Genomic DNA, 19,142 nt, shown 5'->3' with positions numbered 1-19,142 from the left:
CACTGGGTGATGGGAGCTGGAGTTTTCAGGCTCCCCTACTTACCTTTCATCGGGGAGGTAACGGGCTTGGCATTTCTGGGGGACTGTCCCGCTATGGCGAGCCCCACCAGGCCACCCATCTCCGGCATGGAGCAGTTTCAAGTCATGCCCAGGAGCAGGAGCCTCCTGCCATCCTCATAGCTCCTGCCCTTACCTCCAAGATATTCCAGCAGCAGCTCAGCCCGATGTCTCCTGGCCTGCACCCGTCTGCTGCCTGCTCTCCTCCTTAAAGTGGCAGGCACCAAAGGTGCTCTGCCACCCACCTTCCCCCTTAAAATGTTTTCTGGGGGAGGCTGTCCCTGCTGTTCACAAAGCAGGCTCATTCAGAGCCTGCAACAGCTCTTAAGTGGTGAGTACCCCATTGGTGCTCCGCCACAGATACTCTATACCCCTCAAAATTGTTCTGCCCCAAAATTCAGTTAAGGTGCATATAAAGATCATCTTTGTTCATCTCCCTGTTGCACAGGGGGAAGGCAGTCTTTTCTCATCCCACAGAGTTGAAATTTTCTGTTAGGGCTACCCAAGACCTGATCCCATCATGGGTCTTCAATCTCATCTGCAGCTCTTCTGCCCTGTTTTTTCCTGCCCTCTCCCTTGGAGATGTTAGAAAACTTAATATGAGCTTCAGGTGTATCTGAGGGGAAATGGTACTACTGAACAGCAACAAGTAGCATATATGCTATGGAGTATAGGAGATCATTTTTGCTAGGGTTGTTCTTATTTTTTATTTTATTTTAAATAAAAGTCTCTCTGCCTCCTTATGGAACTCACCATTGGGCCAATGCCAAATGCCACTCACACTGTGAGAAAACTCATTTAATCACTTGAAATGGTCAGATGATGCCTACTGAAATCAGGCATGACTTCCACATTTCAATTGATTTTTTCATTTAATAATATAGTGTTTAATTATATATGTAAGAGTTCCTTGATTAATTGCCTTTTACTTTGCTGCTTCCCTTTGATTTCTAAAGTGATTATGAAAATACATAAAAATAAGTTTATTGAATTCCAACATTGTTTTAACTCTTTCAACATTGTTTTGCTTTCCTGTAATGCCCGTAGTAACAAAAAAAAAAGCAATTCTCATCCAAGTATCTTGATCAGTTTCGCCATCAGCCTATCATTCTGTTGAAAAATGGGGACAGAGGCTTTGATGACCATCTGGTTTCCTGTTGGCATCCTAGGATTATTGTATCCTGACAAACTGTCCAGAAGGAGCAGGCTGTAATCCTTTTGCCTGATGGCATAATACCCTGATTTATAACTTGTATCTGATTCTTATAGCTCAGAATGTTTCTTTTATTGTATTAAATCTTTTAGCTAAAACGCAACTACCCTCACTTTTGTGACTGATTCTTTCTCTTAGGTAACTAAGCACTGCAGTGTGATACTGATAAATTATTTTCCACTATGCTTTAAAAGCCTCATTTTTATTTAAATTCTCTTGCAAATGAGATATTCTAGCTCATTTACTTTTCCAACTCTTTATTTTATTCTGTACACTGGAATATACAGACACACACCGAGAAGAATCTTAAACTTTGTACGGCCAATTTTATCACAGTTCCTATAAAACCCCCTTCCATTTGGAGTGCTGATTGAAGGTTCAAGTATTGTATAGTATAATGTTCATTTTACATAGTGTTTATGTATATAATTTAATTATTCATAACAAGTATTTTTGCAATGCTGCATTTTGTTTAAAATTGCTTATAAGTGAGCGAGTGCAATAGAGGGGAAACTACTGTCCTATCACATAAATAGAGATAGATTTACTGCTGATAAAATAGCTCTTTAAAAATTATTGTGATCAATAAGTGATTCCCTTGTAGTGACTTTAAATGCCATTAGTTATATGAGTTGAACTAGATGACTTCCTGAAGTCCCTTCCAACCCTACTATTTTATGGTTCTATGTGGTTTGGAATGTGCACTAAAGGACTCTTTGCATTTTACAATTTGTTTACATAAATTAATGCACTAAATGATGGCAAACAGCAAATTACTCAGAATGTAACGTAACCCACCTGCTGGGCACTGGTCAACAGCAAAGAAGGCTGGGTTCACATTCTGGGGTACCTCATAAATTATACCAGTGGATTGAGCCCCCACCTAGAAATCTGGTAATACTAAATTTGCTGGGGTCATCTCATATAAATAAACCTCCCCTCCTCACAAGCTGTGTAAACACAAAACCCAAATTTATTACAGAAAATAAAATAAAAAGACAACACGAAATATAATTCTAAAACACTATTAACTACAAAGCAAAGTTGACAGGTGGCACCCTCTTGGAGGAGGCTCCATCCATACCTATTCAGTCTAGGACTTGGGGCTCCCAATGGGTAGTTCCGGGGCCTGCACCCCATACCTGCCCTTCAGTAATGGGCTGGAGAGGGGGGCCCATATCACAGAGTCCTATGAGCTGCTCCTTGTGTTCACTGTGCTGTGGGGAGCTTCTCAAGAGCATGGGCCCCTCTGTGTTGCAAGGGGCTCTGTTGTTCCTGCAACCTTTTAGAAATCATGGCACATAGGGGAGATCTCTGAGGATTGGAAGAGGACCAACATTGTGCCCATCTTGAAGAATGGGAAGAGGGAGAATCTGGACAACTATAGGCCAATCAGCCTAACCTCCATCCGAAGGTAAATCCTGGAAAAACTCATTAAAGAATCTATCTGCAATATGTTCACTGAGGGTAAGATTCTGACCGACAGCCAGCATGGCTTCATCGTGGGTAGGTCTTGTTTTACCAATCTCATCTCCTTCTACGAACAGGATTTTTGCCACCTGGACATGGGAGAGAAGGTAGACATTATATATCTAGACTTCCAAAAGACTTTTGATCTAGTATCCCATAACATCCGTGTGAAAAAATCGGGAGATTGTGGCCTTAACTTCTCAACAGTTCAGTAGATAGAAAACTGGCTGCATGGTAGAATCCAGAGAGTTCTCATCAACGGATCTGTGTCATCCCAGTGAGAAGGGCCTAGTGGTGTCCCTTGGGGGTCGGTGCTTGGATGAGTGCTTTTCAATATCTTTATCAATGATTTGGATGTGGGGGTGCAAAGCTGGCTGGCCAAGTTTGTGGGCAATACCAAGTTATTGGGAGCATGATTGTGCCAGAAGATAGGTTGCATATACAGGGAGACCTGGACAGGCTGGAGAGTTGGGCGGACCGGAACCAGATGAAGTTTAATACTCAGAAGTGTAAGGTGCTCCTTCTGGGGTCAAACAATTCCCAACATACCTACACACTCGGTGGCAACAATTTGACTTGCACCATGGCCAAAAGGGACATAGGGGTAGTGATCGACCATTGCATGAACATGAGCCTGTAGTGCAATGCTGTGCCCAGAAGGGCAAACAATGCTCTGGCATGCATTAACCATTGCATGTCATGCAAAACTAAAGAGGTGATACTCCCACTATACTCTGCACTGGTGAGACCACAGCTGGAGTACTGCGTCCAGTTCTGGACACTGCACTTCAACAAGGATGTGGAAAAACTTGAGGGTTCAGAGAAAAGCCACCCTGTAACAGGGGGCCTTCCTGGGGCCAGTTAGACATTAACTCACCCACCTGTTTCTGGGCTAACCACCTGCCTCTCTCTCCTGCCACACCTTGATGGAAAATGATTAAGATATTACACAGGTGGGAGGCTGCCCATTTCCTGCCCTGATGCCAGGGGCTCTATCTGTGGCTCTGAACCTTCCCTACACCGTAGCCCATGCCTCGCAAATGACACCTAAGCTCTTAACATTTATGGCCCCACACTCTGACCCCACACTGGGCCCTTTAATCTGGACCCCAACCAGATCCCTTCCCATCAGGTGATTTATTCCACCCTTATTCTGGGATGCTTAGTTCCCTGCACTCTTCTCTCCCTCAGGTGTGGCCCCCCTGGGACCTTTGGTCACACAGGCGCTGGCCTCACCTCAAAGGCCAGTTGGAATCCCAGGCCCCCAGGTCTGGGCATCTCTCATGCCCCTGGCCCCTGGCCCTTTTGACCCTTCTGGTCCCAGCCCCAGCATTGACCAATCAAGGGTGCCTCAAGTCAGGCTTCTGAGCAACTAGCCCACACCCTTTTATATGGGTCCACCTCCTTGGACTCTATGATGGTGCTACCCACCTGGTTGTGGGGGTGGGGTTATTAAGGCACCCTGACGTGCCTTTCACTGGGGTGGTAACTGGCCTGGCACTTCCTGGGGGGGGTCCCACATCACCAGGAGCCCCACCAGGTCATCTGTCCCCAGTAGGGTGCAGTTTTAGGTCATGCCTAGGACCAGGAGCCTCCAAACCACATAAGCTCCTGCCCTTACCTCCAAGCTGTTTCTGAGCCTCAGCTCCACTGGCTGATGTCTCTCTCATAGCTGCCAGCTGCAAACTGCTGCTTCACCCTATATATATCCTGGGTCTCAAAATGGTCGCCATACTGAAGAACCTGGCTGGTGCCTGCTCCAGCTCTTAAAGTGGCAGGCACCAACAATGCCCTGCCACATAACCATATAATCAGGGACTTGCAAGACAAGCCATATAAGGAGAGGCTGAGGGCCTCTTCAGCCTACAGTAGAGAAGGTTGAGAGGGGTCTCAGCAGTGGCTTACTACTACATTAGGGGAGTACATCAAGAATTTGGTGAACAGCTGTTCACCAGGGCACCCCTGAGAAAGACCAGGAGCATTGGATACAAACTCCTGGAAGACTGCTTCAGGCTCAATTCCAGGAACAACTCCTTCACAGTTAAGGTGTCCAGACTGTGGAATAAACTCCCTCCAGTGGTGGTGCAGCCACCTACCCTCAAAATCTTTAAAAGTTGACCCCAGTTGTCTTTTCCTGCCTTATGCAGGGGGACTGGACCCAATGATCTACAAGGTCCCTTACAGCCCCTAACAATCTACGAAGCTACAAAAAGTGGTAGATCACCAATCTCCTCTTCTGCATGGTGGCTTTGAGGGGTTAACTGTGGCTTTCATCAGCATACCACACCACAAAATCCTTAGTCCCAATCCCAGCTCTGCTGGGTAGAAAACTACAAAAGAACTCAAAGGAAAGGTCAGGCCTATCTTGGCTTGGGCCTGAACTACAACTAGCACCCAACCACACCACTTGGTTGGGACATAAACTGCAAAAGGGACAAAAGGAGGTCCAGACCTATCTCACTGGGCTTGGACAGGGTAGCAAATTCTGGCCCGGCCTATAATGCAGTGAGGCCTGGATAAACAACAAGAAATTCCTGGTCTCACCCTGGCTCAAACCATGCCAGGCTTCACTCTGGCCCATATCTGCCAGCCAAACATATGGCTATAGCCAGTTATACAGCAAGGCTGAAATGCAATAGCTGTGAAACAGCAAAAAGGGCCCAGGCCTAGGACTGAAGTCTGGACATCAATTTTCAGTATACCACAATGCTGAGACACTACAATTCCCAAACACAGGGGGCCAGTAACTGCCAGGACTCATTCCTTGTCAGTCTGCTCCAGGGATTAATGCCACATGGTATTATTTCACTCAAGGCCTGTGTGGCCAAAACTGCCAGCAGAACTGCCAGGACTCTATTCCTGATCAGTTTGCTTTAGGGATCAACACCCCAACTCAGGGGGGAAAAGGGTGGGGAGTTAAAGAGGGAGGAAATAGGAGTCTCAAACTCTGAGATAGAATTCCTCTTCCTATACTTAAAGCTTTCCCATCACATAGCTTTTACTTTCCCCTCCAGTGAAGCGGGGGAGACCCCTCACATGGGAAACAGGTTTTATGGCTCTCAGGACCCCTGGAAGAGAGAGAGAAAAACCTTAGTTGAGTTCTTCTTATATATCTGGGATGATATTAGTCAAGCCTTATTCGATTACGGAGTGTCACCACCATCCTCTCTCTCACTCTATTTGCCTGGAGGATCTTCTGCTTCCTCTGGCCCATGAGGCCAGACAGTTTTACATATTTTGCCCAGATACAGGCCCCAGCTTGCCGTGTGCTGAGCACATGGCCAAAACAACAGTGGCCATCTTGCCCCTCCCCCACACCACCCAAGTGCATGTGTGGGAATGTTCTAGGCTGCTAGGTCTTTTGACCTTCTGGGAGCCCCATGCCTAACATCAAGCTACCCTGCCTCTTGCTGGAGAAACTGGAAGCTGACCTGTGAGCCTCTTGGGTCAGCGGTACACAGCGCTGCCCAGCCTCTTGCTCCGGAAGCCCAGTGGGGAGCCTCTGCTGCTGGCTGCATGCCATGCTGCTGAGAGCGCAGCCGCCGCCTGCAGGTCCTGCTCTTCTGGGGCAACTGCTCCTGCCCTACTGGCCCAGCTCTTGCTAGCTTTTTCAAGCTCCTTCTTCATCATCCCTCACCAGTCTCTCCCCCTGAGTCAGCTTCATTGCCCCTTTTATCCCCCTCCAGGTGGCCGGAGGGGCCAATCAGGGGGACATGGAAGGTGAGTCTTAATTCAGCTCTGATTTCTCTGGGGCCATGCAGGGAGGGGAGCCCTCCTCCCTCTCTGGGGTCTGATTGGTGAGGAAAGGGAATCCCAAGCCCTCCAATCATTTTTTACTCTTTCAAAATCCGCTGAGCCAAATTACTACTGGCTAGGCCATCACATAGTAGTATTTAAAGTATTAAATCTCTAGGTACTGATTAATGATAGCATAAACAATTTAATATGCATGGCAATACATTTACAGGTCTCGCTCCTGTGAGGTTGTCAGGGCTCTGAATGATGCAGTAAATCATGATAAGGCTACTCCTCACTTAATGTCATAGTTACATTCTTGAAAAATGTGACTTTAAGTGAAACTATGTTAAGCAAATCCAATTTCCCCATAAGAATTAATGTAAATGGCAGGGGGGTTAGGTTCCAGGGAAATTTTTTTTCCAGACAAAAGACATTATATACCTGGGTCCACAGCCCCCTGCCCCTGTTTCCCTGTGCTGCCACCTCAGGTGGGGTGGCACCCTGCTGCCGTGTACAATCTCGGGGGACAGGAGAGACACTTGCCCCCCAGATTTGTACACGGGACAGGTGTAGGCTGTGGGTGTGAGCTGTCTTCCTGTTTCTATCCCCAGGGACCTCCATGGCCCAGGCAAGCATGACCTGGTGTGGCTGGGGACAGTGGGGCTGCGTGAGGATCTCCTCGCTGCAGCCAGGTCCTCCCTGCTGTCCTGGCGATGTGCCTCCCTGTGCCTGCCACTGCTTTGAAGGGTGCAGCCCTGCACTGTTGCTCTTACTGCAGCCCTGTATGCGGGAGGCGAGGGCAGCACGGGGTGAGCAGTGGTGAGGAGATCCCCGTGTGGCTCCTTTGCTTTCTGCCATGCTGGGTCATAGGGGAGGGAAGCAGGGCAGCAGGGAACAGTGGTGAGCAACTTTTCAGAACTGCAGCTCTATCAGCTTGCAGGGAGCTCACTGCAAAATGGAAAAATCCATGGGTTTATCTTGTAAAACGAGAAATCTATGTTTGCCTTTGGTAAAAGGTAAAATCTGTGGTTTACTCCATTTTTCTAGCAGCCAAACTACTGAACATTGCATGACTTTAAATGAGTATGTTCTCTAATAGATCAGCAACGTAATAACAAAACAACAATAACCGGGATAAAATCAAGTGAACAGTACCTGTACAGTATATGAGGTTAAATCTATCAAGATCAGAGTATTAGTAAAGTAGCTGTTTTTTGTAGGTGGAAGGGCCAGAATGGAAAACACAACTGTTAATGAAGGATTTTGGAACGCCATGGGGAGGTTTCTTCACAAGGATGGGTGAAGAATATCTAGAGGTGATTGCTGAGAGATAATAGGCAAAAGAGGTACATTTTGTCAGGAAAACATTGCATTGTCCTGACTTGGCGTGTGGAAGGAGGGTTGCCATTTGTCTGGCTTTTTCTGAGGTGGCTTGATTGATAGCATTTCCTCTGCTTCATATATTTCAGGCTGACTGTCCTGAACTTAAAATATATAAGTATCCCCCAATGTGATAACTGCTGTATTGTTCTGATCACAAATCTATGGGTTTGTTGAAACAGGAGTTAAAAAAGGTCCTTCCCCATTTGATGGTCACTATAGAGACATCATCTTGTAAATCAGGGTTGTTGGTCTTTCCTCCTTTAATAATAGATTTCATAGATTTCATAGACATTAGGGCTAGAAGGGACCTCACAAGATCATCGGGTCCAGCCCCCTGTCCAAAGGGCAGTCAGTCAGCAGGAGTCAAATGATCCCAGCAAGATAGGCATCCAAGTGTTTCTTAAAGGACTCTGGAGTAGGTGCCTGCACCACCTAAGAGGGGAATCTATTCCAAGTCCTGGGGACTTACAATAAAGAAGTTTTTCTTTGTGTCCAGACTAAAACAGTCTTCCAAGAGTTTGTGACCATTGGACCTAATTTTCCTATGTGGTGCCCTGGGGAGCAGATGTTCTCCCAGTTCCTGGTGCACACCCCTTATATACTTATAGGCCACCACCAAGTCACCCCTGAGCTTATGCTTTTCCAGGCTGAATCGTCCCATGTCTCTCAGCCTCTCCTCATAAGGCCTGCTCTCTTGTCCTCTAATCATTCATATGGCTCTCCTCTGGACTCTCTTGAGCTTCTCCACATCCTTTCTAAATTGCGGAGCCCAGAACAGGAGACAGTATTCCAGCTGTGGTCTCACCAGGGCCGAGGAAAGTGGGAGGATGACTTTCTGGGTCTTGTTTGAGATGCATCAGAAGATGTAGCCAGAGTTTTGTTTGGTTTGCCAGCTGCAGCATTGCATTAGTGGCTCATGTTCGTCTTGTAGTCAATCACGACCTCACTGTCTCTCACCCCATTCTCATTAAAAAATTAGGAGATTATGGTGTTGCCAGATGGGTTGCCAATTGGCTGGAGGGCCGCATCCAGAGAGTGGTGGTGGATGGGTCATTTTTTGACCTGGAGTGATGTAGGCAGTGGGGTCCCCTAGGACTCGGTCCTTGGGCCCGCACTGTTCAATATCTTCATCAATGACTTGGACGAGGGGGTGAAAAGCACCTTGTTCAAATTTGCAGATGACACTAAGATGTGGGGAGAAATGGGCATGCTAGAAGGGAGAGACAGGGGGCAGTTGGATCTGGACAGGTTACAGGGGTGGGTGGATGAGAATAGGATGGGATTTAATACTCACAAGTGCAGGGTACTGCACCTAGGGAGAAAGAACCAGCAGCATACCTACAGGCTGGGAACTCCCTTCTCAGCGGCAGAAAAGAAGGGAGGCTGAGGTAGAAAAGGATCTTGGAGTCATTATAGATTCCAAGATGAACATGGGCCGGCAGTGTGGGGATGCAGTCAGGAAGGCTAACTGCACCTTGTCATGCATCCACAGATGCATCACAAGCAGGTCCAAGGAGGTGATCCTCTCCCTCTATATGACATTGGTCAGGCTGTAGTTGGAGTACTGCATCCATTTCTGGATGCCACACTTCAGGAGGGATGTGGGCAACATGGAGAGGGTCCAGAGGAGGGCCACTCGTATGATCAGGGGCAGCAGGGCAGGCCCTACAAGGAGAGGCTATGAGACCTGAACTGTTCAGCCTCCACAAGAGAAGACTGAGAAGGTGAGAGGGGATTTGGTGGCCATCTATAAACTGACCAAGGGAGACCAGCAGGTGATGGGAGAGTCCCTGTTCCCCTGAACATTACTGGGAGTAACAAGGAATAATGGCCATAAGTTGATGGAGAGTAGATTCAGGTTAGATATCAGGAGGCACTACTTCACAGTCAGTGTGGCTAGGATCTGGAACCAACTTCCAAGGGAAGTGGTGCTTGTTCCTACCCTGGGGGTCTTCAAAAGGAGGCTAGATAGACACCTTGCTGGGATTGTTTGACCCCAGCATTCTTGCCTGCCCATGGCAAGGTGTCAGACTTGATGATCGCTCAGGTCCCTTTTGACCCTACCAACTATGAAACTATGAAGTCTCTTTCAGACATGGTGCTAGCCAGCTAGCACTAGTAAACCTATAAGTAAGGTGTGGGTTCTTTTTCCCAAGGTGGAGCACCTTGCATTTCTTGGCGTTGCATGCCATCAGGTTTTGATTTGCCCACTTGTAAGCCTGTCAAGGTCAGCCTGGATTGCCAGCCTATCCTCTAGGGTGGCTGCACTTCCCTATAGTTTGGTGTCATCAGCAAAATTAGCCAGTAGGGCTGGGTGAAACAGCACCATTTTGTTTCGACTTCTGTTTCTCTGTTTCTACAGAAAAGTGTTTTGTTTCAAGTTTTGTTTAATTTTGAAGGCACTGTTCCATTTTGTTTCATTGAAGCAGCTTTGTTGTTTGAACTCTGTTTCGACGTTTCACCCATAGGCTATAATGGGGAAGCACTAAACTGTCTATAATGTTGTCATTTCTTGCCTGATTCAGATGAAAATTGCAGGGATCATAACCTCTTTTGAAGCCATAAAGCCTGACACGTTTCAAGGGGTTTCTGGGAAATGGCACCTCAAATCTTGAAAGCAAAACTCATGTCACGTGTTAAGGCGCAGCAGAATGAAAACAGCAGGGATGGCAGCCACTGCTGAGGCCATGAAACCTGCTATGTTTCAAGGAGATAGGTCAGGGATTTCTGGGAAACTGCACCTCAAGCTATTCAGAGCAAAACCTGTGTCATTTGTAAGTGTGAAGGCACAGAGAAATCTCAGTTCAAACAATGCTTTTTATACAGTTTTTCCATCCCTCCCCCAGGACACTGGGATTGGAAGGGACCTCAGGAAAGGACCACAGTCACTGGCCAGTTACACAGGTCAATATCAGAATAGTCCTTCCACCCCCTCTTATCCCTCCCTCTCCTTAGTTTCTCTTTAGCTGCAAGCAAGCCCAGCTTTGAAATGTGAAACATTTTGAAACTTTTGAAACATTTCAATTGCCCTACTTCTGTTTCGAGGCTGTTTCGAAGCCTTTAATTTTGTTTTGATTTTGCTGTTTTGAGTTTGAAACAAGTAAAAACAGCATTCAAATGAAACAGCTGGAGAAATTTTACACAGCCCTATTAGCCAATCCGCTTATAACAAAAGTCCAGTTCATTTATAAACAAATTGAAGAGTACAGGTCTGAGAACGGAGCCCTGGGGGGGGGCCACTGGTTACAGCATGCCAAGTTGATTTGGTTCCATGAACTATCACTCTCTGGGTCCATCTACAGAGCCAGTTCCCCAGCCATCAGACCATGAAATTGTCTAGGCCACAATTCCCCAATTTTTCTGTGAGGACATCGTGGGACACCAAGTCAAAGGCTTTCTTGAAGTCCAAGAATATGCTATCCACCTCTTCTCCTTTGTTCAGGTGATGCATCACCTGGTCATAGAAGGAAATCAGGTTAGTCAGACAAGATCTACCTGCCATGAATCCGTGTTGGCATCTCAGAATATTCTGTTAGGATGTTGGTAATGGTTTCCTTGATGATTTTTTTCCAGGATCTTTCCAGGGATTAAAGTCAAGCTAATTGTCCTGTAGTCCCCTGGATATTCCTTTGTCCCTTTTTTGAAGATAAGCACCACATTGATCTTCTTCCAATCATCAGGCACCTTGCCCAAGTACCATGAGTTCTTGAATAACCTCACCATAGGCTGTGCTATAATGTCAGCTAGTTCTTTTAGCACTCTGGGCCAGATGTAATGTGGATGTACTCTGAAATATTGACTCATTTTAGGAGCTGCCCTGGAATTAGGTTTTAAAGTTCTCTTTGAATTTCTCAGGCTGAAGAAACCACCATGTAGTTGGGGTCCATATGTCCATCCAGGCTAACAGCCCCAGTATAACTGGGGTTAACAGATCTCCATATCTATGCATCTAGTCAAAGGGTACCACCAGACTACCTTGTAATTTGAGCTCTCAGGTCTCCCCATTTTTGCAAGACTATTCAAAGAGTCTGTCATGTTATCTTGGTTCTAGGGCTCTTTATAAGGGGAAGATGTGAGCTGCCCAAGTAGCTGCAACCCTGGAGAGACATTGCTGGGCATGTTGAGTCAGGTGTACTGCTATGCCCTACCTGCCTTTGACTCTAGCTGCAGAGGGTTGGTCAGACCCTGGCCTGCCCAGGCAGCTGGTTTTGCCTCTGGATTATGGGCTTCTCCCTAGGCCCTGGGCTCCCTTCCCAGGGTCCATAACTGTTATCACAAATCACTAATAATAATAAATAATAAAGTTTGCACTTATCTTTGTGCTGGCCATTCATGGTCTCCACTGTTTGCTCCTTGTCCCTGTGTCCCCAGAAGCCCTGATCTGGGTGTGGGTTGGCAGCATGGCTTCTGCCAGGTGAGGTAAGTCTACCCAATTATCACACCATCTGTGCATCCCTGGCAGCGGCCACCTGTTTCTCACTCCTGCTTCTCACCCCTGTAGAGCCCCACCACTGCAGCCATTCCTGGTTGCTCTCAACTCCCTGCTCTTGCAGATGTGGCCCCTTCTGCCTTGAATGGGCAGCTGGGCTTCCAATTGCCCACAGATAGGGAAACTTCCCCACCAGGGCTGCTCATCACAGCAGCACCCACCACATGGGATTTTGGCTGGTCCGTGTGGCCGTGGCACAGCTACATCTGCTTTGGGGGTGGGGGGAAACATGGCTCGGACATGCTTCTTCCCTCAGTAACAGGGCCGGTCCTCGTTACACACATTCTCCACCCCCAATTCTTGGCTCAGGTGTCCATGGGGCTGGTGGTTTTTCTTTCTTGTTCTTTTCCAAGAAGTCTGCTTTGCAGTGCTGTGATCCCAAGTGATACTTTACAGAAAAATCAAAATCTTGCAACCCTTAACTCCATTGTAACAACTGGAAGCTACCTAATTTGGCTTTTTTTAGCTACTGAAGTGGTGTGTCATCTGTTATTACTGTAAACTTATGTCCCATCAAATAATAGCAGAAGTTATTTGAGGGAACGTTTGTTCACCAGAGCACGCCAAGGGATGATGAGGTTGAACGGTTATAAACTACTGCAGGACTGTTTCAGGCTGGACATAAGGAAGAGTTTCTTTACTGTCTGAGCCCCCAAGGTCTGGAACAGCCTGCCATCAGAGATGGTTCAAACACCTACATTGAACACCTTCAAGAGTAAATTGGATGCTTATCTTGCTGGGATCCTATGACCCCAGCTGACTTCCTGCCCTTTGGAAAGGGGGCTGGACTCGATGATCTTCCAAGGTCCTTTCCAGCCCTAATGTCTATGAAATCTATGATTAATGGCCCACTTCAGGGCCAAACATTTCTTTTCTATGGTGGTATTCCCCTGCTCCCAGGGTTGCAGTGTTCTGTTAATATATGCTATGGGTGTTCCCCGTTGTTCCCCAGCTGAGAAAACACAAAACCTAGGGCCACATCTGACATGTCTGTCTGCACCAGGAAGGTTTTGAAAAGTCCAGTGTGTGCACCACGGGCTGCATACATACTGCCTTCCTGACCCGCTGGAAGACTGTCTTGTTTTCCACTGTCCAGATAATCTGTTTCAGAGTCATGCCTTTGGTTAACTTGGACAGTGGAGGTGTTATGTCTGAAAACTGGGGTACTAGGCAGCACTAGTAGTTAGATAGCCCCAGGAAGGACCTCATTTTGTTTCTGTTCATGGTAGGTTATAATTCTGCAGGGCTCACACCTTAACTATCAAAAGTTGTATTTTTTCCCTCTGTTTGAAAGCCTAAATACTGGTTGTCCTTCTGTCTCAATGTGCATTTCTTTTGGTTGGTGGTCAGGTTTGCGGCTCAGAGTTCTTCTGTCAGATGTTATAGGTGTTCTTCCCAGGTCCCTGAGTACACCACCACGTTGTCAGTATAATATGTAGCAGTGTATCCCTGATGAGATGCCAACACCTTAGCCATCAAGCACTGGAATGTTGCTGCCACTCCGTGCAAGTCCAACGGCATTTGAATAAACTCATAAAGTCCCTAGGGTGTGGTGGATGTGATCTTCTCATAGGACTTTGCTTCCAGGGTTATTTGCCAATACCCTTTGGCCATGTCTATGGTGGAGATAAACCACACCCTGCCCCCTTTTACTCTAGCTGTGGAGGCTTGTTCAAGGATCCACAGATTAGGACCCTGGCCTTTCTGGGCAGCCAGTCTAAATCTTGTGCCTGGATTATGGGTTTCTCCCCAGGCCCTGGGCTCCCTGCCCAGAGTCTATAACTGTTAACACAAATCTTTAGGTGTTTCTAAAAGTTTTGTTGTTGTAAATTTTTCCAGCTTTCAGTTATTTGGAAATGTTTCCCAGAGTAATGACTAGAACTGAATCAGTAACCCTCCCCTCACCCCCCAACTCCTGCACAAGCACAAAGGTCAAAAAGCACTTCATCCTTTTTTTCTGGAGTGAGTCCTGATTTTCAACCTGCAAGAGGCCAAGTAGTCATTAGAACTGTACTGGAATGAGGGTCTTGATGTCATTGCTCTCCATGTGTGGTGTTCCTGCACTTTCATTGCTCACTTGGAAAAAGTAAGTATCCTGTAACTAGGTGTAGCAGGGCACTGGGATGTACCTGCTCCTTTAAGGGGGGCAAGCATCCTGAGAGGCTGCTTGTAGGTGATAAAGGGGAATAATTAAGAACTCACCTGGCCAGCAATAGGCTGTCTTGGAGCTATATAAGCCCTGAGCCAGGCAGCCCAGCCATGGGAGCCATGAAGTGAGAAGCTTCTAGTAGCAGGGCTCCTGAATACTGGAAGAAAGCCACTCTATAATGCAGGGAACAAGGGAAGGTACCTGGGGCAGAGAAAGGCTTAGTTATAGAGAGAGGTGGCTCTGCTTTATGTTAAACCTACAGAAGGCTTGAATGCCTGCCAGAGGGAAGGTGCTTATTATTAAATTGTATTAGCAGTTTAGCTTAGAACCCTGGAAGGGCAGACAAGGCTTGCTTAGAGGACCAGCTTTCCAGCAGGGAGATAAGAAGCTCTGAGGCTGAGAGTGGGGCCCAGCAGGGATTGCAAGAGCTTAGAGCAGGGGCAAGCAAAGTCCAGCCCATGAGCTACATTTGGCTTGCAGTAGACTCTGTTTCTCAGCAGGCCCTACCCGTATTGCTTTTGGCTGGTTTCCATGGAGACCCCAGGAGGGACAGGGCTGTGATAGCACAGGGCTGGGGTTTCCATAGAGACCAGCTCAAGCACTGGTGGCAGGGTGCATGGCTGGGTGGGGAACTGCTCCAGGGCTAGGGCTGGGATTTTGCAGTAGTGACAGCATGGTCCAGAGCTTGGGCAGAGTCTCAATCTGCTGCCTGCATGCCCCCAGGGAGGAGCATGCAGGCAGCAGATTCTGGCTGTGCCCCAGCGGGACATATAGGCAGTGGATTGCAGCTCTACGCAGACTCTGGACCATGCTGCCACCACCACAAAATCCTGACCCCAGCCCTGGAGCAGCTCCATGCCCAGCCATGCATCTTGCTACAGCTGCTTGGGCCAGTCTCATGGAAACCCCAACCCTGTGCTGTCATGGTTCTTCCCTGTCATGGCCCTGCCCTTCACAGGGTCTCCACTGAAACCATAGAGAGGTTGCTGGGAAATGGAGTCTGGCTGCCCACTGGAACTGCCATTTTGCCCACCCATGGCTTAGAGAACAGGGACCCAGGGATTAGTGAGCTCCAGGCCCAGAAAGGGCTGAGTGTGATCAGAAGGTCCTGGAACACAAAGCAGGGATGAGAGAGAGTGAGACCCAAGAAGGTCCAAAGACAGGGACAGTACCTGAGTGTGGGACTTGGAGGTTCAGGAGCCAGGGCTTGACTGACAGTTGGACCAGAGGGTCTACAGACCCAGGGACAGGGTGAGGGCTGAAGGTGGGACCATGGGGGTCCAAGGGCCCAAGGAGGCCAAGTGTGTGAACTGAACAGCATAGTGATAACACCTGTGAGGCTTGTGGTATGGTGTAGGGGAGGAACAGAGCCCCTACAGTGTGCTTTTAAGACTACAAGTACCCTGCAGGTACATGAGTGAGCCAAGAAGGGCTTATTAGGCATAAGGGCCAAGCCTAGGTGAAGAGACCCCAGAAGAGGGGCCCAGTAGTGATTTATATGGACTCAGGACCTCCCTAACAGCCCACAGGCAGCTTCCCTTTAAACTAACTCTTGTGAGAACAAGGCATGATGGGCAAGTGAACAAGGGAGGGCCATATTAGAGCCTGAGCCAGGCAGAAAATGCACAGCCACTGGGTGTAATTTTGTATAAGCACATATTTTACAAATATAAAATAACATATTAGAACTAAACAGTACCCATTTATAAAGATGCTCCTTTTTATTGTTGCCAATTTAGTAGTAATTTAGTAGTAATAGTAATAATTTAGTAGTAACAGTAGTAATTTAGAAGTAATAGTAGTAACAAATTCATTTTTAAGCTTCAGGAAGTCTTTATATATGAACAAGTAAGATTTATTGAGAAAATAATGCCTCAGGTTTGAGATGTTCCAGCTCAGTTGTACTCAAGCTTTTTCTCTGATGGGCTGGATGGGCAGTGTGCAGTTCATCTGCAGGCCAGATCTGGCTGGTGGTCCTGATCTATCATCCAAGGTGGGCACAGCAGGCACCATCCAGCCATGCAAAAGGAGAGGTAGCCTGGCCCCAACCCAGCCCCATGGTGGGGATTTAGACACAGGGAGAAGGGAGCATAGCCTGGCTCCAAGTGGCTGCATGGAGCTTGGGGTTTGGGAATTTGGCAGGAGAGGAAGGTGGCCGTATTAGCTACCACTGCTTCTCTGCCACTGAATTTTCCAACTTATGGGGATCCCCACAGGCCAGATGCGCTGGCTCCAAGGGCTGCATCTGGTCCACACATTGGAAGCTGAGCACTCTGTTTCAGATCAGTGAGGGCCAACCTTTTTTTGCAGATGTACCACAAATTAGCTCCACAGCTTCCTTGAGTTCTGCCCTATCCCCTTCTTATGATGGATCTGTTGCTCTGATTTCTGCTCCTAGCCCTGTGCTGCCTGCCTAGTCTGCTGCTCTGCTTTCTGCTCGCTTCTTTGTGCTGCTGGCCTGATCTGCTATTTTGCTTTCTGCTCCCTGCTCTTGTCTGCTGCCGTGTTCCCTGTTCCCTCCCTGATCTATCATCTATCGGGGAGGGGGCCGCAGGAAGATGAGGAGACACCACCCGATCAAGACAGGTGACAAATGCACGGAGTGCCCAGGTAAGAAACAGGGGTCCAGACAGTCTCCCAAATTGAGAGCTGGCAGTTAGGCAAGGTCTTAAATACCTTTAAACCAATGCTTGTAGTATGGGGAATAAACAGGAGGAACTTGCCCTCAGAATAGCCAGTTCAGACTCAGACATAATAGGGCTTACAGAAACGTGGTGGGATTCATCCCACAACTGGGCAGTTAGCATTAGGAGCTATAGGCTTTACATGCAGGATAGAGAAGGAAGGAAGGAAAGATGGAGGTGTGTTGCTCTATGTCAAGAAGGAATACACATCCTCTCCCAGCAGAATGGGGTCAGAGGAAGGGCAAGCTGAAGTGCTCTGGGTCACGATACAAGGGGGCCATGGGGAGAGGGATCTAACGGTGGCGGTCTACTACAGACCCCCAACCAAGGGGAGGAGCTGGACCAGGAATTTTCAGGCCAGCTTGCAGAGGCACTTAAGGCAAGGGATGTAGTTGTCATGGGTGATTTAAATTTCCCAGACATCTGCTGGGAGGAACAGTCAGTCAGGTTGGACCATTCCAGGAGGTTCCTGGCCAAGATACAGGACCTCAACTTAATTCAGGAGGTGAACAGTCCCACCAGAGGAAATGCCCTGTTGGACCTGGTCCTGGCCATAGGCGATGACTTGATAAGGGGCCTCCAGATTCTTGACCATCTGGGTGATAGTGATCATCACCTGCTGGAATTCAGCACCCAGTGCAGGGTGTCAAGGGCCTGCAGCAAGGCGGTAGCCCTAGACTTCAAGAGGGACAACTTCAATGAGTTGAGATTAGTGGGAGAGGCACTGGGGTTCTCAAGAGCAGAGGAACTCAGTGCCCAAGATGGATGGTCGTTCCTTAAGGAGACGATACTCAGGGCCCAAGGGGTGACCATCCCAACAAGAAGCAAGGGGGGCAAGAGTTCATGAAAGCCCCCCTGGCTCACCAAGGGCATCTAGGAATGCCCGATTGCCAAAAAGGTGGCATACAACTGGTGGAAGGGGGGTGTTATCTCCAAAGAGGAGTATACCTCCTCTGCTTGGGCCTGTAGGGGGCTGTCTAGTACAAGCGTCCAAAATCAAAGATAATAAAAAGTCCTTTTTCAAATATATAGGGAGGATGAAGAAAGCACCGGGAAATGTGGGGCCCCTGCAAGATTCTCTGGGCAATCTGGTGGTTGCGCCAGAGGAGAAAGCAGTCTTCTATAGCCAATTCTTCACCTCCGTTTTCTTGTCCAGGGACCGGGACTTCCCCACCATGATGCATGACGGACTCGAGGGGAACGCCTCCAGACCTCAGGTAGGGGAGGACTGGGTTAGAGAGCTTCTGGAGGGGCTGGACATGTTCAAATCAGCGGGTCCAGTTGCTCTGCACCCCAGGGTGAAAAAGGAACTAGCAGGGATTATTGTAGGGCCCTTGGCATAGCTTTACGAGTGCTCGTGGTGTTCGGGCCAGGTGCCAGATGATTGGAAGATAGCAAACGTGGTCCCCAACTTTAAAAAAGGGAGGAGGAAGGACCCAGGCAGCTATAGGCCCGTCAGTCTTACCTCAATCCTAGGGAAACTCTTTGAGAAGATCATCAAGGAGCACATCTGCGATGGGCCAGCTTCAGGGATGATGCTTAAGGGCAACCAGCATGGTTTCATTAGGGACAGGTCATGTCAGACCAACCTGATTGCCTTTTATGATCAGGTCACAAAAGCATTGGATGCAGGTTTTGCCGTGGACGTAGTCTTTCTGGACTTCAGCAAGGCCTTTGACAGTCTCCCACCCCATCCTCATTAAAAAACTAGGCGACTGTGGCATTGATGACTACACAGTCAGATGGATTGCAGATCGTGAAGGGTCGTACTCAGAGGGTGGTGGTGGATGGTCATATTCGAACTGGGGAGAAGTGGGCAGCGGAGTCCCCCCAGGGCTCGGTCTTTGGGCCCACGCTGTTCAATTTCTTTATCAGCGATTTGGACAACAGGGTGAAAAGCAACCTGTTTAAATTTGCTGATGATATCAAAATTTGGGGTGAGGTGAGCACGCTAGTAGG

At 48.0% G+C, this 19,142-nt stretch overlaps 1 long non-coding RNA gene across 1 annotated transcript in view; it reads left to right on the top strand.

Annotated features, from left to right (window-relative positions):
- Positions 1 to 15,765: 15,765 nt before the first annotated feature.
- Positions 15,766 to 19,142, top strand: part of LOC109311407 — a 17,530-nt gene continuing 14,153 nt past the window's right edge. Inside the window, exon 1 of the long non-coding RNA XR_002101494.1 lies at positions 15,766 to 15,777. This is a non-coding gene — a long non-coding RNA (uncharacterized LOC109311407). The remainder of the gene's footprint in view (positions 15,778 to 19,142) is intronic.

This window comes from Crocodylus porosus, unplaced genomic scaffold (assembly GCF_001723895.1).
Source record: "Crocodylus porosus isolate Cpor-Errol unplaced genomic scaffold, CroPor_comp1, whole genome shotgun sequence".
Classification (NCBI taxonomy): Eukaryota; Metazoa; Chordata; order Crocodylia; family Crocodylidae; genus Crocodylus; species Crocodylus porosus.
This window is presented reverse-complemented; position numbering and strand designations above follow the sequence as displayed.